At 35.8% G+C, this 22,681-nt stretch overlaps 1 long non-coding RNA gene across 1 annotated transcript in view; it reads left to right on the forward strand.

Annotated features, from left to right (window-relative positions):
- LOC147820998 (uncharacterized) overlaps positions 1 to 22,681 on the forward strand; it is a 68,132-nt gene that overhangs the window by 29,677 nt on the left and 15,774 nt on the right. The window contains exon 2 of the long non-coding RNA XR_015447864.1: positions 1 to 22,681. This exon is cut by the window's right edge and continues 7,079 nt beyond it. This is a non-coding gene — a long non-coding RNA (uncharacterized LOC147820998).

Genomic DNA, 22,681 nt, shown 5'->3' on the forward strand with positions numbered 1-22,681 from the left:
GTTAAGAAGAGGAGTTTATTGAGAGACAGAAGGGGGACCAGAAAGTGGGTTGCCCCCATACAGTGAGTATTCTGTGGTTCATGGTGACACATGAATCTTTCTGCTGAGTATTACATGGTATGTATATGCACTCGATCTTTTTCTTCCACTAAGCCAGTGGCAAAGTTAATTATTTGTGAGATTATAAATTTAAGTGGCAGTTAGTCTAAATATGACTTGTCTGAAGATTGTACTGACAGAATAGTTTATTTTAAATATTAGATTGCTGGCATTTCTTTTATAATTTGAGTGTTCTGATTTAATGCCCAGTGGTCTGTGTAAATACAAGATACAATTGGATCACATCCTGTATCTGTTTTGGCAATCTCTCATGAATTACCCTTAATGGTAACTTGGGCAGTGATGTTAAAAATCGTAATGATAATATAATTATCACACTTGTTGAGCTCCTAATATGAGCTATGGAGTGTGCTAAGATACTTATCAACATGGAACCCATAGAGCTTCTCAATGGGCCGCATAATTCTGATGGAAAGCAGACATATCCTTTGTTTATTTCACTTTGGACATAGCTGCTGTAAAATGTTTCCACACAAGTAAAGCTAGACAAGAGATAAATTAGGGCCCAGAAAAGCAGATGGAGTAAACATTTCAAACATGAGGATTATTTTTCTTTTAACTAAATGTATGTAAAGCTTTAGCTTTAAGGTCTTATAAGTTACTCTTTCTCTGTATAGCAGCTGCTTAAAGTAATTGAAAAAAAATTTCCCTGCCAAAAGAGAGTAAACGATTTCCTCTGTCATAATCTATAATTTCAACATTATTGTCCCCTCTTGGATAGCAAAATGCTTAACATTCTTTTAAAAATGAGTTTAGGAAAAATACTTCTATGCATGCTACAGACGTATCTGATTACATGTGCTGCCGGTTATAGTGACCTGCTGTGATCAGTTTGCATACAAACAACTTTTCTCTCATCTTACTTTTTTTTAAATTTCATATAAGCTAAACATGTTTGCTAGAACTGTGTAAGAGTACAGAAGGATATGAATTAGACTCTGCAAAACTTTTCTGTCTATTTTGCCCATGCTGTGTTAGAATGCCTTAGCCTAATTCTGCTATGTAGAGAATCCAGTTTCCTTCATGTTCAGGCATTTAATGCAGACAAATGAACCAACATTCAGCAAGACAAGAACTGATGCTATAATTGTATTATAATAAATGAACAGCCTAATCATACAGCCTCCCTCCCACAACAAGGCCTTTGCACTGAGCTACAGCCTCAGTCCCCTCCTTCATATTTTATTTTATTTTGAAACATGTCTTTTGCTAAATCACTGCATTTTCTGTCTATGAAACTGTTTTATGGCATTGTAAACCAATCAAATACCTTACATTGGAGTGGCACATGGTTAATAATTTTATACCTTTGCATAGATGCTTTGTATTCATTCCATTTGTAATTTCTATTACAGTAAATTAAGTTGCCATAGATCACCTGCTAATTATTTACATCAAAAGTTGAAGCTTGAAGCAACCTCATTGTTAAATCGTAGCTTCTACATGGGCCTCTCGTGTGACTGCACATTTACTGAGTGCTCTCTGAGAGTCTACTCTGGGGATGACTTGAGCAGAAGTCCTGAGAGCAGGATGTAGAACTTGATAGGTCTCAGGTGAAGGGGGGTGTTTTGAATTTATGCTTTATTTATCCTACTCAGCCCTCATGTTCACCGTATCTTTAGACTATTTTCTTTGCAACTCTTTGTCTTCTTCATGTAGATGTATTTTCTATTTATTAATGACAACTTGCAAACTATTTATATTTGACCCTGAAGTCATTCATGGAAAAAACACATTTTGAATTTAAAAATATTGTTTTGTTTAATTATAGGTATTTTAAGTTCATCACTCTCTTGTACCATTAGTCAATATTTTTTTTTGCTTAAATTCTTTTATTGGTACATTAGTCACTATTTTTAAAAAATGTTCTATTTTATTTTTAAAAAACAACATGCAGAGTGAAATAACAAGAGATATCACTCATTACAGTAAGTAAATAAGGAAATGTACAACTGCAGATGCCCTCATGCGGTATGTATATATGTTCCTGGAAATGAGAATTTTTGAGCTGAGAGACTCTATTAGGCTTAAGGAATTGGTCAAAGGAGAGAAAATAGAGTAGCTGTTTATTTTCATGAAAACCTATTTGGATGAAATTCAATCTTGCGTTTTTGTTTTTTAAAATCAAAAATAAGAAGAAAAGACAAACACTGCTTGTATTTTGAAATAAAGCCTATAATACACAAAATATGCGAAGATATTTTATTCAGTGCAGTTCATTGCTTTATCAGACCACACAAACTTACAGAAATAATGAGTGGTAGTTAAGAGTGATGTCTTCTCATGTGCATGATAAATTCAAATCATTTAAGTCTAAACATGAAAGAAGATATTTACATGAGTTAGTGGAAAGGAAAGAGCTCCAGAACTTACTCTAAACAATACAGCCTTCATGAATTTTCAGTATTTAGTCATAATGAGAACATTTCTATGGAAATGAAACTATCACTTAGTAGTTCTGTGCAATTGATTCATTCATAATAGCTTTTGAGATCAATGATATATTGTAATGCAACTTCTCAGGAACTTCCTTTACCATGAGAATGAAAGGCAGTGAGAAAATCTTTTACAGAGATATAATTCACTATGATCTCAAGCCATATTCATATTTTTGGATCACATTAAAAAATTTAAAGATGAAATATTATGTAAGTACTATAAGCATTAATAATAATGGATGCTTCCTGGGCCTCCACATGTTTCTATCATAACTATATAAATGCTAAGCATCACATAGTCAGGGTTTCAAAATCACAGCAATAAAACCACATGGATGCGTATCATCAACTTCATACATCAGTTCAAAGACTCAGAATGAATTGGAAGAGTAGAGATTTTCATATTAACTTTCTTTTTGGTGTTTGTCTGTGTTTAAGAAAATTAGTTTTAATCATGATAAATTGAATTTAAATTTGGCTTTATCACCTCCTTAAAGGAAAATACTAATACTATAAATGTCATTTTATCTTATTAACCTCTGTCTCACATGTAAAATGGGAGTTAATGTTGGGCAATATGTACCCAAAAATGAAATAAGAAGTCAAAAGTGCATGCTTAGTGAATGCCTAGAATGTAATAAATGCTCAATAAATAATTGTTATTATTTTTACCTACTCCTATTTTCCTATAAGGATATTCTTTTTTCCTATTTTCAATGCAGAAAATTGTATTATGAAAATGAGAAAACTGTTAATTCAAATCATCCCTTTTGCTCAATAATGTTTTCATTAAAGAAAAGTATCAAAATCATATAATTCGCCTGCATACCATTATTAAGTAAATAACTTCAGGGAACATGACAGGAAGATTGATTTAGCAAAATCCAGAAAGAGACATTTTACCTTGCAGCACTATAGTCTTGTGCCACATGTCTTTCGTTGTTACATGCCTTTTGGACTCCAAAAGTGGTTCCAAGTGCTGAGACTGCAGCTCACTGCCAGAGCATTTGCCTAGCATGCATAAGGAACTGTGCTTGTACCCAAACAGAAAGAGAATGATCGATTCCAATGGACACATCAGGTCCTCTCTTTCCTTGCAATTGCAATCTCCCACCCTTTCCATTTCTGCATTAACATTAAGTGAAGAATCCAGATTCACTTTGTCCTGTGTCTGTAGACATCTATGCCTTACACTACAGAATTAGAATGGATACAAAGCTATAAAGCTAAATGTGAGGCACTTGGGAGGCCGAGGCAGGAAAGTCACAAGCTCAAGTCCTGCCTGGGCAGCACAGTAAGACCTTGTCTCAAAACAGAATGCAACTTGGGCCGGGGATTTAGCTCAATGGTGCTACTGCCTGCCTTGCAAGTGCAAGGTCCTGAGTTCAATCCCCGGTACCAAAAAAAAGAAAAAGGAATCAAAGTCATTTTTAAAGAAGGGCTGGGAATGTAACTCAGTGCGAAGGCCCTGGTTCAATTCCCAGTTCTACAAATTAAAACAAAATACAATGCAATACAATGCAACTTCCTTGTTTGCAATTGTGTTTATCAATCTCAGCACTACCAACATTTTAACATTTTAGGTCAGGTACTCACTCATCTGTTTAGGATGGGACTGTAAAATACGTAGCCGAGCCTCTGGCTTACACCCCTAGCTGTCCTTTGCAGCTCTCCTTGGTTGTAACAACCAAAAGCTGTGTCACCTATTTATTTTAGTTCCCTGGGGGAAGAGCCACCCCTGGCTGAGAACCACTAGTTTGAGTCAGGATCCAATAAAGACAACAGATAATCGGTGCAATTGTTTGACTGGCAACAATACTCTTTCAATATATTGCTTCTCCTTTCTACTCTTTATTCTATTTGATTCCAATGTATTTTTTAATGAGCACTTTGGTTTATCTCACAGCATATTCCACTCTGAATCTTGGCATATAGCAAGCTGCTCTCACTTCTTTACGTCTTCCTCTTCCTATAAGTGAGTACTGACACCTGCAGAGGCACTGCGAGATTCTGGAGCAATGTTAGTGAGCAAGAGCACTTTGGAGTTGTCATTGGGTACTTGCATCAGGAGGCACACAGTGTCCGGTTCTTACCGCATTGATGAGATTAGCTCATTTCCTAGAACCAGCACTTATTCGCAGTTGCCAAAGTTAGACATTTCAATATTACTTTTTTTTAATAACCGGAATCAAACTCAGGACCTTGTACTTGCCAGGCAGGCACAACGCCACTGAGCTACATCCCGGCCCTCAATGTTACCATTTTTTAAAGTGTGTGACCCTAATTCAAAATTCTACAAGAATACATTTTCTTTCAATCACGGTTTGGTTTCCCAGAGGTACATTTCATACGTCCAGGGGTGGGGTGGGGGTGTGGCGCTGAAGCAGCAGCGTGGCCCTCTGAGGTTTCCCGCCTGTCTCGCCGGGCGCCTCCGCTCACAGAGGCTTCACCTAGGTTCGCCCAAGCCAGGACTGGCAGCCAGGAAACCCCGTTATTTACAAACTTTACCCAGGCTCAATACCGCATTTTATTACAGCAAATGAACCGATGCAGTGGCCAATGATTTTTAAATTTTAAATTATCTTTTTTTAAATCAAAGGTTTAAAATATTTGAGTTTATTTTAACCCACGGTGGTTATTATCTTTAGCGATATTTACGCATTCTGCTCTCGGGCCAGAAGAACCTTCTCCAGGTGTGGACCCGTACCCACTCGACAGGGGCGCAGAAATGCTTCTGAGGGCCTCGCTTTCCATCCCAGCTGCTCTTATACGACAGGTGGAGCAGAGCCTCATGCTGCATGTGAAGCTGGACAATAAGAAAAGCTGTATATTATAAACCTTAGGGACATTGGTGACAGCACTAAAAATTATAAACAATAAACCAATAGTGAGGATGAAATAGGTTCGTTAAAAGAATCTAGAAAGGAGAACTGAGGGAAAAAGGAAAGAATGATGGTAACAAATAGAAAACGTTAATAATATAGATTTTATTCCATTCATAGCAAAATTTTCGTGAATTTGAAAAGTATAGACATTAACTGACCAAATTTACTTTAGATGTGCTAAAAAGGCAAGACCAAATTCTTCACAAGACACCAACTATACACTGACAAAACTACATATCTATCTATCTGTCTATCATCTATCCACATATATACGATGCAGGAGTTACTGTTAAAGATACTAATTTTTTCATTAAGTTTATTGGTACATTTTAGGTATACGTTATGATCACACTCATCATTGAGAATTTCTACCTGTACATGATGTATCTTGGTTCTTATTTTATCCCAATCCCCTTCCCTCCCTTCAACCCCTCCACCCCTCCCTTACATAAACTTTGTTTCTGTGTTTTCCTTATTTTTTCATTTTTTCTTTCCCCCTTTCCTTTCTCCCACCCTTGCCCTCTAGTTCCCCTTCTCCTTTGAATATTTTCTTATTTCATAATATCTGTTATACATTTTGGTCCTCATTTACACTTTCAGTTTCTCACACCAGAGAAAGAATTCAGTCTTCACAAGTGTGTCCTATTTATTTCACTTGAGAGTATGGCTTTAAGGTGCATCCATTTAGCTAGAAATGTCTCTAATTTATCTTTCTTTATGGCTAATACTCCATTTTATAAAAAACAAAAACAAATCTTCTTTATCCACTCATCAGCTGATGGGTATTTGGGCTGTTTCCAAGACCTAGCTATTACAAATTGTGCTGCTGTAACCACTGGTGCACATATGTCACTGTGGTATGATGCTTTTAATTCTTTCTGGAACGTACTCAGAAGGGGAATAGCTGGGTCAAATGGAACTTCTAATCCTAGGTTTTTAAGGAATCTCCACACTGATTTCCATAGTGGTTGCACCAATCCACACTCCCATCAACAGTGGAGAAGGGTTTCTTTTTTCCTCACAACCCTGTCAGGATTTGTTATTTGTTGACTTCTTGATAGCAGCCATTCTTTCTGGGGTGAGATGAAATCGCAGCATTGTTTTCATTTGCAACTCTTGAATGACCAGTGATGGTGAACATTTTGTCATATTTTTATTTGCTGCTTCTACTTCCTCATCCGAGAAATGTCTGTTCATTTCAGATACCCATTTTTGGATTCGGTCTGATTATTTTTAAGTTCTTTATAGATTCTAGCTAGTAGTCCTTTGTCTGAGGGACAGCTGGTAAAATTTTTTTCCCACATTGTGGGTTGTCTCTTCACTCTGTTAGTGGTTTCTCTTGTTGTGCAGAAGCTTTTTAATAAGATGAGATCCCAGTTGTTGATTCTTTGTGCTACTTCCCATGTGACTGAGGTTTTGTTCATAAAGTCTTTTCCTATGCCAATGTCTTCAAGACTTCTACCTAACTTATCTTCCAGCAAGTTTAGTGTTTCTGTTTTAATCTATAGATCTCTGATCCATTTCAATTTCAGTTTAGTGCATGGTGAAAGATAGGGGTTTAGTTTTAATCTTTGGCAAGTTGAAACTCCCAAATTCATTCCTGGAAGCACAGATTACCATGATTCCAAAAACAGACCCAATCAAGAAAGAGAATTACAGACCAATCTCCCTAATGAACATAGATGCAAAAATCCTCAGTAAGATACTGGCAAACAGAATACAGAAGATCATCAAGAAGATCATGCACCCTGACCAAGTGGGATTCATCCCAGGAATGCAGGGATGGTTCAACATACGCAAATCAATAAATATAAGATACTATATTAACAGAGCCAAGGACAAAAACCATATGATCACCTCAACAGATACAAAGAAAGTGTTTGACAAAATTCATCAAACATTCGTGAAAAAAATCCTACAGAAATTTGTAATAGATGGTCTTTATCTCAATCTGATGAAAGTCATCTATGAAAAACAACAGTCAATATCATACTAAATGGTCAAAAACTAAAATATTTGATGCTAAAATCAGCAATAAGACAAGGTTGTCCACTATCACCACTCTTGTTCAATATAATTCTGGAAACATTAGCCAGAGCAGTTAGACAAGAAAAAGAAATACAATGAATAAAGTTAGGAAATGAAGACATTAAACTGTCATTATTTGTGGATGACATAGTACTGTACATAGAAGACCCCAAAAACTCCACCAAAGGACTTCTAGACTTAATAATGAAATTCTTTAGAGTAGCTGGATTCAAGGGCAACACTCAAAAATTAATAGCCTTCCTATGTATGAATTACAGACTCAGAGAGAAATGGAGGAAACAGTTCCTTTCACAATAGCATCCAAAAAATGAAATACTTGGAATCAATTTAATGAAGGAAGTAAAAGACCTCTATGATGAACACTAGGGCACTCTGAAAATAAAGATCAAAGAGGATATAAGAAAATGGAAAGACATCCCTTGCCGTTGGGTAGGAAGAACAATATAGTGAAAATGGCCATACTTCCAAAACTGCTATATAGATTCAATGCAATGCCGACTGAAATTCCAATAGCATACTTCACAGAACTTTAGAAAACAATCCAAAAATTCATTTGGGACAAGAAGAGACCTAGAATAGCAAAAGCAATTCTAGGCAATAAAAACAAGGTAGAGGGTATCACAATCCCCAACTTAAAACTACAAAGCTACTGTGATAAAAACAGCAAGGTGCTGGCAAAGAAACAGACCTGAGGACCACTGGAACAGATTAGAAGATACAGAAACAACTCTAGACACACTCAGCCTCCTCACCTTTGACAAAGGAGCCAAACACCCTCACTGAAAAAGATGCCCTCTTTAAGAAATGGTGCTAAATACACTATTAATAGAATAAGAAGGCACATTTTAAAATGGAGGGGATATCTGCAAATCACATATTTACCAAAGGACTATTCTCAATAATATGTAAATAATTCTTAAAATTCAAACATGAGGGGATTCACAGCCCAAAGAAAATTGGTACAAACTTTATACAGAAACTTTTCCAAATGCTTTACACAGATAGAAAACAAACACTCAAAAATAGCTTTGACATCACTACACATTATTAAACAGCTAATTAAAACCACAGTGAGATATACTAAAAACTTAGAGCAACATAAACATTCTCAAAGGGCAGCATAAGTGCTGACACAGATGCAGAGCACCGGTCGCACTTTTTTATATAATGCCCTTCAATTTCGTGTTTCTATTTCCTACTTTATTTTGGAAAACTAAGACCTATGTTCATACCAAATCTTGCATGTGGATATTGATATTGGCCATGTTTTTAACCTCAAAAACATAGAGGCTACCCAAATAAGTTGAAAATGAATAAAGTGACTCTGTTACAGTACACACTGGAAAGTACTCAACAATAAAGAATAAGAAAGTACTGATACCTATAACTTGTGAATGTGAAATGTAGTGTGAAAGAAGGCAAATACAAAAGACCATGTATTAAGAATAATTCCATTTATACCTCTTTCATACAAAGGAGAATTACAGGCTCAGAAAAGAAATCAGTGGGTGTCAGGGACCAGAGATGGAGGGAGATTAGACCAGAAACAAGCCAGAGGATTTGGAGAGGATTATTTCTTATTGTTTTTCACATGAATGAATATGATTAAATACTTTTTCAAAGCTCACAGAGCTTGACCCTTGAAATGATGTTGCCTATGTAATTTAATATCTTAATTATAAAATGGAGTCAATTAGTTTTCATTATTCTTAAAAAAGATGGACAGATTATCAAAGTAACACAATATTTTATTGCTCAAGAACATTGAGTACAACAAGAACTATCATTTGACCATGTAGCTTGTTACTGGAAATAATGAAATACAAAGGTGATTCATGGTAATTTTAGGCCAGAATTTGCAAAAATTTCTGCATATCTGTATTTTTTTCAACTACCTTTCCCTGAAACTATGCCTTAAAGATAACACTGTTTCATTCTTTTCTCAATTTTACCATTCAAATCCAAGCTTTCTAAATTCCTATACTAACATGGAAATGATCATTATTCTAAAGATAAATAATTTATAGAGACAAAAAGAAAAGAAAGAGGAGACAACGTTTTCCTCCTCTTTATATCTAGATCAGTATGCAGCAGATCAGACCATGCATGACATGCCACTCCATCTGGTCTATTTCCCCAAACCCTGCTGTCATATGAAAGAAGAGAGAAGCAAATACTGGAGAGATAATGCAATCTTCTCCCAAGATCCAGACATCTAGGTATCCCATTATTTGACTGTGTGTGAATGGGAGAGAAAAGTGCAATAGAAAAAAATTGATAAAGATATTGTGGAGAAGAAGAAAGCATTTAAATGATAAGATTGAAATGAGCAACAGGTCCTCATCAGGCTCCTCTTCCTCTGGTGATCTGCTAAGGTACAGATTGAATTAGAAGGAAATTACCAGCATGGAGTTTGGGGGATGCACTCAGGGCTCTAGAGGAAGAAAAATGTGTCCGGGAGAACTTGTGAGTTTAAAGTAACAAAGATGACTAGGGGCCCATAAAGAGGAGATGGAAGATAGGTTTGTGTGTGCAAGTACAAATGTTCATTCCTTTTCATGAAATAATGCGAAGGGAATCTGTAAATGCTGTGTGCATGGGCCCACTTTCTATGTCTTTTGAGTGTAATATTTGTTCCAAAAGACTAACAAGTATGTAAAACATGACTGGATTTGTCTCCTCTCTAATTCTTTCTGCCTCAAAGAAGTTCCAAGCAGAAAGTCAGAAAGAAGACTATGTTAAAAATTCTCCCACAGTCTCCAAATCCCCAAGTGGAAAGTAGATTCTATCTATGTAACACCGCAGTTATTATTACTCAGCCTCTTTTTCACACAGTCCTCTTCCTTGGCTTATAGTAGTTACTTCCTCTTCTTTGCCCACAACTGGAAACATTTCTCCATTAAATTCTTCTCATAATAACAACACTGAATAGATTATTGTAAACAAGACATCAAGTAATTCAGAGATGGAGAACTCCTAAGTAGAAAATCTAGAAGCTAAATAGTAAATACAAACTATAATTCTAAAGGAATACATGAGGTATAATACAAAAATAGAGCTGAAAAACATTCACCATTAAACAAAATAATAGTTTGACATAAAAGGAAACATAAAAATGGAAGAATTAACAATTAACAAAGAACATCATAAAATAAAAATATGCAAATAACTTTTTCAACATGTAATATAATCTCTGTACCAAAATAAAGCAATTAATTGTTGTACCAAATTTCTTTTAAATAGAGAAAAGAGGGGGCTAAATTAATGCTTCAGGGTGATGAGTTGCAGAGCTAAATATAGAAAAAAGGAAAACTGATGAAAGAAAATCTGAAACAAATGGACAAAAGATAAAACTGAACAGGAATTCTTCAACAATTAAGTCAAAACTATATATAAATGAAGTCTACAACATTTCCAAGTGAAAGAAGCTAGACTGAGAGGCTATATATTTTATGATTGCATTTATATGACAATGTGGAAAAGACACAGCTGTAGGAATGGGAAGTGGGTCAGCGGCTCCCAGGGATCTGGAATGAAAGAAGATGGAATAGATAAAGGAAAGACTTTTAAGAGCAGTGAATTGTAACTATGTGCTCCTCTAACTGGGTGTACATAATACTCTGCATTTGTCAAAATCCATAGGACTTCACAGTACAAAGACTGAACTATAATTTAGGAAACTTTAAAAATCATTTAAGTTACCAGGTGATATCAGAGTAGAAGGTAGACTATGGCAAACTAATCTGACTGTACTACAAATGTGATAACCTCACTGAATGTAGTTAAAGGAAAAACTGCTGACCTAACTTACTTTTGAAATTAGAGGAGACAGCAAAACTAACAGGAGAAAAAACTATAAGTGCTGTATTTGAGTTGGTAAAGTTCTCAATCTTAGGGGTGTAGGTAACATCCGGAATGCAGTTTACCTGAATATCCACTTAATTAAGTATGAGGGTATAAATACTTGGAGACAAGTTTCTCAAGGTCATTTATTAGTTACAGAATAGTTGATTATAAAAAAGAGAAAGGAGAAGTCTACAGTGATCCACATAGTGCTACAGCAGAGGTGGAGATAAACATGAAACCATTGTCAGCTTACTATACTTACAGCTGGACACACATGCAAATATGGAGAGAGATGTGCATATACTCAAACTCATCTCGTGACTTGATTGAGAGATCCTAGTATAAGAATCCTGTATAGCAATGAATACTTCATTATAGAAATCATGATTTCTAATCTTTTTCTCCATTTGAAAAAGACAGGAGTCCTCAGAGAAATGTAAATAACTGATTCTAAGGCTTGGACAAGGAATACACAGAATGAGCCTGGAGCATTTTGCGATGCCAGAGAGCAAGGAAATTCTCCAAGCAAAATAAAAATGCAAAGAAAAGTATGGTAACCCTCCCAAGAGACAAGGTGACAAATGATTTCCCAGATGAAAGAGAACAATCTGGGCAATAAAATAAAAAATGTAATAATTGTAAAAATTATAAAATAAATATCCATGAGTCCATACTGCCATAAATAAATGATGGAGTAAAGATGTAAATGAAAAGAAGAGTCAAAACTCATGCTAGTTTGAACTCTAATGCAGCACCATGGGGTCAGTGTAGAGTTAATGCGTAAGCCCAGACCTGTACCAAGGGCAGAGTGCGACTCTCCAACTAACTCTTCAGGGTGAGAGGGGCACAAGAACTTACACTGCAGGGGGAAAAAGAGCCAATGTAGGGTTAAGAAGTTTTACACACACCCACCACCCAGTAGCAGAGCAGCGTGGACAGTGAGAAACCCTTACGATGGCGCACACGAGGGATCTGCGAGAGAGAGAGAAGACCACGCACGTCTGTGATCTTCTTGGCAGTGCCAGTCTGCTCACGAGAAGACTGTGAGCCCCAGAGCATCATTCCACAGAGATTCAGAGCAGCACCTCAGAAATCCTGAGGTCAGAATAAGAGGTGGACCCCGAGAGACTGCCGCAGTGTAAGGAAGGACTTCGAGAAACGAAGCTTAAATGGTGTTCTCGTTGGGATCCTGGAAAAGAAAATAGATGTTAGGTAAAAACAAAGGAAATCTTAGTAAGGCACGGACTTCAGTTAAAAATTAATTTTAATCAACATAACATATTGCTGTAGGATATCAACAATAGCAGTACCTAGGCGTAGGTCCATGGGAACTTACTCTACAGTACGTATATAACGACTCTAAAAGTTGATTAGAAATGTACTATAGCCTAAATGCTATATAAATTGTGTCCCCGGTCCTACTTGCTAGATAAATTTTCCCCAAATTTCTTTAGGAGAATATTGAAGTTGAGATCAAAGGTGAATGGCAAACCCAACAGAAAAGAGACACGGGATGCCCACCAGTGTTCAGAACAAGTTATGGACAAATCTGAGGTCTCCTTTGCTTTCACTACTGTACTGCAATTCATGAGCCTGGGCCCCTGGAAACATCTCTTTTTTAAAACTGAATTTCTGTCTACAACAGCAATAAATATTCAACATGACAAGCCAAACACTCCAAATCAGGTTGTAATAAGGGCAGTAATAGCACTAGAAAGTTATAAATTAATGAAGAAGATAAATATGTCTGAATTATCCATCTTTGATAAGATCATCATAATTTATAAGTAAAATGATAAGTCTTCTATACTTTTATCTTTTAGTTTTGAATGCTTCCATGAAAGCATGAAGTAACTTGTCAGTATTCACAACCATATCAGATGATCTGAATGAATATTGCAATTTGATTACATTTATAAACCAGGTTATCTCCTGTTCACCTCTCTGATATGAATGAAACTATTTATATCATTGAACTGCTATTTTAAATGCTTATATGATTTAGAAGTCTTTTATACTTGAAATATTTTATACTTGCTTACCTTTCTCTACAGGAGACAAATGTAATTAAGGAAAGAACTATGGATGTTTAAAATGTTAATACCCTTTAAAAACATTGCTAAATTTAAATGCATGACTTTGACTTTGACTTTTTAAAAGAAAGTAATCCATTGATTAATGATGTTTGAAATTTCTTTCCTCCTCGTATCATTCTAATTCTCTAAAGTTGTAGTAGGTCAGAAAACATCTCAGCGCTTTGTTCAGAAGCCAATTACTTTTATGAATACATTAAGAAGGGTAAATATTCACTATATCTCAAGAATGTGGTGAAAGGCTGATGTGAGAGTTTCAAATGATTCCTTCTCAAATTATCCCAAGAAAAAGGAGAGTGAATATTATAAATATGTGCATTTATGACATGTTGCTCTGAAGTTTAAATAAATGTTTGACATTTGTGTCCTCAAAGCAATGTTTGTACAGTAAAGTAAGTAAATGGTAATAAACTTGAGTTTGAACTCCACATGAGCTTGAGATCATAAAATGATTTTACATAAGATTACCACTCTTTGTTTTCACCTAAAGAAACAGTCTGCTAACTTAAGAATAGTAATATTATAGTCAAACAACTAATGAACTAATGACTCAAAGAACTGATGAAACTAATACATATGAAAACAGTTCATATTTAAGAATCTTTAAAAGTGTTTTTAAATTGCTACCAATTGATTTAGCCAAGGAATTCAAATGTGGGCATTTGTAATGATGTCCATAAGCAAACGGCACATAACACACATTTACAAAGTCCTCATGTAAAACAGGCAACTGAGGCATGCCCCTCCCTGAGGCTGATTCATTAGCACTTCACCCACACAGCCATTAACTTTCAAATGTACTTTCCTACCTGCTAAAAATAATGCAAACAATTTATTCCTGAAATGATTGTACATGCTGAGTATTCATTTAAAAATCTATAAGACCACATTAGAGATGCAAGCAGATATGAGCCACCACCTCAAACTCTGTTCAGATATATTTAAAGATAAGAATTTTGAATAGAAAAAATGATATGCTAAAAATAGAGGTACTCTTATATGATGGCATTCTTTATAAACAGTGCTGCTAGTAAACCACCCATAAGAAGTTTCCAATAAATACTGTCTTGTCATTTAAGCCATTTGGTAATGGCGATCTCCGACATAACAATTGTGCTCACAACTGCATACACCATTGCTTACTTACCAGGTTAGTTCCCCATAGTAATAGCTTTTTGGCTAACAAACACTACATAAAGTTAAATATCTGAGAAAAACATATGTGAGGAAATTGAACATTTCAATGGGCAAAGTATTGCTATTATCTTAATTTTCATTTGTAGAAAAAAAAAGATAATTATGTGTCAAATTGTTTTACATTGTATAATGTGTTTTAAAAATCTGAGATATATATATTTTTTAAGAAATCAAACAAAATTGTAGCGTGGTTGGGAGGAAGAAGCAAAACATTGGCACAATTGAAGAATGAATATGTAAGACAAGCTCAAGTAGTAAGGAAATGTATGCGGAGTTGTATTAAATCCTTGGGGAGCTGGGTATTGTGCAGGACAACATGAAATGACGTAGTCTTCCTATGTAAACTAATCCAATAGACATCGTTCTTAGCGGCTTGACTTTGAGGTCCCGGCTTTTTGAAATTTTCCTTTCGTTCTCCAGTCTGCCACAGGGAAGCACGGTGGTCCTTTCGAATGCTTTGGATGCCCAGAGTGTGCCAGCAGAAGCATCCGGAGGTTGTGGACGAAGCTGGCTGGAACCTTCTGCCCACCCTTAGTTGGGAAGACAGGCACTTGGCCCTTTTAGGTCCTGCCTTCACCTAAAGACCTTTAAGGTTGAAGCAGTTCTCTGTCTGCAGCTGCAACGAAGGGGCCATCCTTGGAGTCCACAGGTTGGCGATGTTGTAACATAGCGGGACATATCAGTCATGCATAATCGTTACAGCCAGCTACTGGAAAGGCAATGCGGTTGTTACTTGGCATTAAGAAAATCTTTCCATAAAAATTACAGTATCTGGACTATAATAGGTTTTTCCTTAATCTTGTTATTACTGCTTCCACAGTTCTAATATCTTCATTTTCTTAATAGTTTAATATTATGCACCCTTTATTCTACCATTTTTTGTGATTTCCAAAGCATATAATTGACTTGTTAGAGTAGCAAAAATGGCATTCAGGCTTCTCACCACCGGAAAGAGGTCCTATCATAAATCACACTGAGGGCAGGGCTCAAACAAGGGTTAAATAGTAACCTACAATTTATTAGCATTACAAGTATTGGTTTCATATTCTTTTAAAAACCCTGTATGTGAAATACATGACTCAAAGTCATAAATGTGCTGTCTATGCATTCATTATATGTGGTTATTTTCTAATTCTGTTTCCAGGATTTACCCAGCCTTTATGAAAAATTTGGCATTCTCTCACACATGCGAGGTTTATTGATTCTAGGGTCTTTGCATTCTAGGAAATAGTTAACTATAAAAGAAAACGCTGAAATGGCAATCAGACAATGAAAATAAAACCCAGAAAACTCCTCAGAAAACAACCTATGGATACCAAATTGTTAATCCTTATCACGGTCTGTTAGATAATTCATTTTCTTTATTACTAACATCCAGGTCCCTGTGGTAAGCTCTTTATTTTTCCATATCTAGGATATTTAGTTATTTTATCAAATATATCATAATGTCCTCACCTAGCTTTAAAATTTAGAAAAATATATTTTCTAATGTTTAAAACGCTAAGTGGAGGAATCCTCAGAACATGGTGGTATTGATGGAGGCTCAATTTTGGATGATTCTGACTCTAAACCTAAGATTATGTGGGACATCCATGCACAATATATAGGGTGAGGAGCCATTCTACATAATTTTCAGGAAAATCATCTCATAACTAAATTGTAATTAGGGCTGTCAGAGCCCCAGTCTTCTTGCCTGGGGATGGCTGTGAGAAACAACTCAATAACTTCCGTTTGCCTCTGCTCACAGCTGAGGCTTCAGTGCTTCAGTGGTGCTGTGAGGCTCCAGGGCAAGATCACATCAACTGAGGACATCCTGCTTCCTTGAGAACCAAGTAGTAAACAAAAAAAAAAAAGGAGAAAAGATTCACCCGGGGAGGGGCAAATTCCTTGTCAGTTTAACTTGCCCCACCTACTGTTGTAAGAACCTTTGGCTCCTCTCACCATTTTAATCAACATAAACTCCACCTAAGATCCTCATCAATATAAGATCCTCATCCTCATAGGATCTCTGCCACCCTCTGAGTCATCCCATAGTCCTTACAGTTATTGTATGAACCCATAAATAGTGGCAAGCTCGGAATGTCCTTGTCTTTGCCCACTGTGAGGCACTGACCTCCCAGCCCCCCACACACTCTGAAATTACACAAGCCTCTGTTGTCTTTCTTTCCTTCAGTCCTCACCATCCTCCTTTCTAGGCAGTCAGAGGACTGATTGCCCTCTGATAACACAGAATACATTTGATTGCTTTGTAAACTCTCAAAACCTAAAGTGCAAACAAATAAGAATCACTGAGTTACAAGATCTGTCCAGTAAGGACGTCAGGGCAGGAAGGAGTAAAGGAACTAACAGGACAAAGGAAGAATGTGACAACAAGAGAACCTCAGAAGAGACCAGTAATATACCTCAGAGCTGAAACAAAAGCCACGGTTCTTGTCCTTAGATGTATGGGTCATGTCTACTAACATACTTTGAAAGTAAAAGAAAAATCTTTCTTAAGATTGAGGGACATCAAAGCACTTCAGCATATTTCCTGATAGGTATTCAGAGGTGCTGTAGACAAATGGATGTCTGAAAACTGCTTTTCTCAAAGGCGTTGCTATCCAGTAAGCCACTATGCAGCAGTGGATTTTCCATCTGCCCCCCCCGCCCCGCCCATTTACCTGGAAAGTTCTCACAGAGAGAAGGGATTAGGAGTGGGACACTTGGCCCAGATAGAAATCACCACAGTGGCTTTCTGATGGCTTCTCTGTAAAACTTTATCTGCATAATAGGATACCTTGGTTTACTTCACTATTCTCCCCTCTGCTTTGATTAACCTGCTGTCACCTCCCTCCAGGACCTCAAATTTCTTGCTACACAATATATAAGCTTCAGCTATTCAGCTCCCCTTGGAGTCTGATATTGTGTGTGTGACTCCCACATTTCTATGTGCTAACAAATTTGTAGTTTTTTCCTTTGCTAATTTAACATTTTTCCCCACTAATCTAATGTCAGTTTATTTCATAGACAAAAATCATCAGACTTTCAGGGGGAAAAGAGAAAATTAGATTTCTCAGTTTGAAAAGGATACAGTTTTGCTTGTCACTGAGTCCCCTCACAGGAGTCTCTATTACTTAATATGTTCCACTTTCTTGTTTATTCTCAGTAATGCCCCAGCGGACATCCTTCTGGGTAAATCTTTGTCCATATCTCTTATTTAATTCTTAAGAGTTATATTTTAGATCCCATTTCCTGCATCTAAGATCTTCAAAACTTTTAATACATTTTCTTTCAGTAAGTTTAAACCAAGTTATAGCTACTCATGTATCAAATTGCCATACTACCTAGAACAATTAAAAGAATACCCAATGAATATGTGGTGACTTAATGTACAGATAGAAGATGGAGTCAATGGTCTTGTGATGTAGACCAACTCCTCAAGCCTTGTGTGCTCAGATGTAGGGTTCACGGGAGGTGACTGGATGCTGGGGCTTCAGATGACTTGCTGCTAGGAGCTGAGGCCTGGTTAGCAACCCTTGCTGGGGCTGCCCTGGGAGGGCAGACGCCCCACCCTGCCTCTTCCCCACCTCTCTATTTCCTGGAGACCATGATATGAGCATTCCCTCTGTCCAGGACCTTCCTCCCTGCTCCTCCCGTTGTGGACCCAGTGAGCTATGAACTGAGACTTGTAAGAACTATGAGTCCAAATAAACCTTTCTTACTCTCTTCCTTTAATTTGTGGGTGTCAGTCAGGAGAAAGTGACTAAGAGAGATAAATTGATAGGCAGATGAGAGAGAAAAAGAGAGTGAGAGTGAGAGAGAGAGAGAGAGAGAAATTTAGTTTGAGACCAGGGTATCTGAGAGTAATTTCTGCCATAAAATCACAGCACTATTCATCCCCAAGAAAGAATGCCAACACAACTATTTATTTCCTTCTAAATAATTAGCAATGAGAAAATGTATATCTTCACACATATTTTTTGCTTTTCAGTACTTGGGATATTGAAGCTTTGATTATGACGTTACCACATAAACCAAATTATTATTGTTTAATTAAACTTATCTAATTAGGGGCCAAAATTCTGGAATTAATCTTGATATTGTTTTTCACCTCTAAAAACATGTGCATGCCTTAAATATTACTTATGATTGTGCAAATACTAACAGTAGGAGTTTTTGAAACAGGGGTGTTAAAGACATTAGAATGTATAGAATCAGTTTCAAAAATCTTGAGTACATTTGTTAAGAGTAAGGCACCTTCAAGTCAAAATATGTTAGAAATACATTTATAAAAATGAGTATGGTCTTAATACACTTGAGTGAATATCTTTTTTGTTTCTTTAAATAGTTGATTAAGCTACAACAGCATTAACATTTTCCACAGAAGTGATGCAGCAAGCTGCATTGAGTATATTCTATTAATGCTGACAAATAACACAATGTACTCTTTTTTAAAAATTATTGATAGGTAAAAATTCATAATATTTAGCCTTATTTCATGGATTATTTCTCTTTTTTAGCATTTAAAATAATATCTATCAATGTAATTTATAGCGTGGAGTTCTGGTATTTCCAATTTAAATAATACATCCCACTTGACATGATATATATCAAACTAATTTATAAATTTTACTGAGTTTTAGTACTTGTTATATGACAGAATTAAAATATTATTTCTAATGCCTTATATGAAAAATTATCCAATCCATTCCTTTATTCCTTCAGTAGTCAAGGAGCTATAGCTACACATTTTCTTCTAATATTCCATTTTGAATTACGATAGGTTGATTTTTTTCAAAATGAATAATGATAGCTTAGAATCTAGTGTCAAAACTAGGAGATCACAGTATATTAGTTAGATTTCTATTGAATTAAACATTCCTGCTCCCCAGGCCTCCAACTTCTACCTGATTTGTATGAAATAAATGTAAGCCTTCAAGTTAGCAGAAAGCTGAAATTTATTTGCTGGCCAGGTATATTTGGAAACTGTGGATTTAAAGAAGTACATAAATAACTACGGTGCATCAGGTAGCATTCTACATTTTTTAAAAAGGATAAATCTATATTTGTTGCTGATCCCATTCCCCAAATCTAGAAGAAGAAGAAAAAAAGGAATCAAATTGTCCCTCGCAGAGAATTACTGGTGTGAATCTGTGAATTTGAGAGAAAAGAACAAATTCCGACAGTAGATTCAACTAAAAGAATCCAGTTTGTTTGTATAACAATATAATGAAAACCCCAGGTCCCCAGAAAAGCAAGAAATTTGAAGATTGGAAATAAGAGCCAGTTGGACACAGAGCATTCAAATGATTATATTCCCCTCAAATATATAATTCAAAGCACAAATGTTAGTTATGAGAAACACAAGATCATTGAAATAAGTTTTAACATTTTTCACATTGGTTTTATGAATGTTTACTAAAATATCAAGTGTAAAATAGTTTTAATTTATTAGAGTGACTTTCCATTGGATATTACAGGCTATAACTTTTCAAATGTTTTTCTGTTCCCTTTCCTATTTCTTTATTTGACTCCAATTCTGCCGACATAAGAGCTACTGAAGTTGTTCTAAACTTTCGCTGTTTGCTTTTATGTTACTGCTTTGTCTTCAAGTTCCCTAGTCTAGCTCTTCAACACCTAATCTGTCATCAGCCCTGTGAAATTTTCAGCACAGCCATTTAGTTTTCAGCTTCACAAATTTGATCTATGGTTTTCTTTGACTTTGGAATTTCTCTAAAACATATCTAACCCCTTGCCTAGTTTCATGAACTTATGGAAAAGTCTTTTGCTATCTCTTTTTTTAAATTAAGTTTATTGGTACATTTTAGGTATACAATACAGTTACAGTCATCATTGGATCTTGTACCTGTACATGATGTATCTTGGTTCTTGTTTTTTCCCCATTCCCCTGCCCTCCCTTCACCCCCTCCACCCTTCCCTATTTACAAAGACTTTGTTTCCATCTTTTCCTTTTCTCATAGTTTTTAGGGAAAGGAAAGGAGGGAAAAGAAAAACTATGCGACCTCTTTTAACGTCCTTTTCTATTTATGTTCTCTCCCTCAGACCTGTGTTGCTTTGGATTACTTCCTTTTTCTTCTAAATCTCCTGTTCTTTCTTTCTTTCCTTCCTTCCTCCTTTCTTCCTGCCTTTCTTCCTTCCCTCCTTCCTTCTTTCCTGCTGTTCTGCTTTGTAATCTGACTAGATGTCACATATTGTAATTTTTACTTTGGTAGATATTTATGTATCATTGCACATGGGTTACTTTAGCTTTTACATGCTGAATTAAAGTACCATTGCTCTAGCGTTTACTAATTTTAACTACTGGCCAAAAATCTTTCTGAGAATTCTGCCTAAACTCCTATGAATTATGAGTCTTCCAGTTGGACGAATGGGAGCAGGTTCATTCCTGCCCCTAGGTGAACCGCATGTTCTATAGTGTCTGAGTCTCAGGGAGCCTCTTTCCCGCCCTAGTCATTTCTGGCATGCCGCTCCTCCGCCTTGCTCTCTGCTGCCTATTCTCAGGGCCCTGCAGACCCCTGTGTGCTGCTCTCCTGCTCTGTGCTCAGAGCAGAGGCTGGCACTTGTGACCTCTTCTGTCTCAAGTTCTAGAAACTCTTTATGATTAAAACTCCAGCAATTGCACTTTTTCTCTCATGGTTTTCCCACCCTTCAGGTACCAGTGCCCTTCTTGGATAACCAGACTTGAGAACCATTATTTCATATATTTTGTTCAGTTTTTAGATTTTTAGATGTTTTCAACTGAAGACAAATCCTCTCCCCATCCCTACACCTTAACTCTAAATACAGTAATGGGTAACAATTCAAAATGAAAGGAGGAACACTTAAAAGGGTAAACTGAGAACACACATGTCATCCAAGTGTAATTATAACATGTTGTAGACTTTGAAATACACTGCAAAGAACTCACATGTCATAAAGTAACATGCATATTGAGAGAAGTGGATAAATAGAGTACAAGAGTTCCAAAGTCCCTTTATAAGCCGGGATATGTAAACGTGCTGTTCCTATTAGATAGTCACAAGTCAATGCTTCAGGCTCTCATCCAGTCTATAGTAACATTAAAACAATCATGAAACCATACATAAATTCAAACTAACAGAGAAAAAACATGGCACAATAAGAAATGTCTAGCCAATGCAAAAGACGATTGATATGGGAGGAAAAGCATGGGTGACCCAATACAAGCACTAATATTTAGATTTAAAATCTGGTGTCAGTTACCATATATCTACATTAAGTCCTTGCATGAAACAGTAATGTTATTAGACAAGTTTATAACTTTAAAAGAACTCTTACTGACACTATTCATCTAAATAATTGTTCAATAGATAAAAAAGAAAAATTGGAAAAAATACATAACTTGGAAATATTAACAAACGAATGATGATATCACTAATAACAAAGTAAATACCAAGGCAATAAAGCATCATTTTAGACAAAGATGGACATATCTTCATAATACAATTCACCCAGCAGAAAATAATTCAAACTATTTTGCAGTATAATTTACTAACAAGATCTTCAAAAATAAGAACACAACATTTTCAAAATTAATAGAAAATAAAAGTAATAAAAATTATGGAAAAAATTATGCAATGACATTTTACCCCAAATTTCTCAGCAGCTTAAAAGAAAAAACTTATATGAGCATGTAAAATTTGGAAAACAAGATTAACAAATTTGATTTAATGTCAATATTGAGAACTCTCACAAAATATACAATACTGATTCTTTTTAAGTACATCAAATGATTTCAAAGAAAGTTTATATATTCTACCATAAGCATGTTTCATCACATTTCCAAATGTGAGATCCTGTTGAATATGTTAAAAATAAAAAGTAAAAAAGCAAATAACGTGAAAAGTCCCTGTATTGAAATTTGAAATACATTTCTAAATAACACATTGGTTATTTAAAAATGCAGTAGAATTATTAAACATTATGACCCGAATGCTGAAAATATCTTTAGCATAAAAATTTGTGGAATTTAAAACTACAACTCAAAGGCAAAATAAAAAATAAATTTACCAATTAAAAAAATACCAAGCTTTGG

Source organism: Heterocephalus glaber, unplaced genomic scaffold (genome assembly GCF_053883595.1).
Source record: "Heterocephalus glaber isolate CG9 unplaced genomic scaffold, H.glaber_assembly_v1.0 deba00001778, whole genome shotgun sequence".
In the NCBI taxonomy this organism is placed as follows: domain Eukaryota; kingdom Metazoa; phylum Chordata; class Mammalia; order Rodentia; family Bathyergidae; genus Heterocephalus; species Heterocephalus glaber.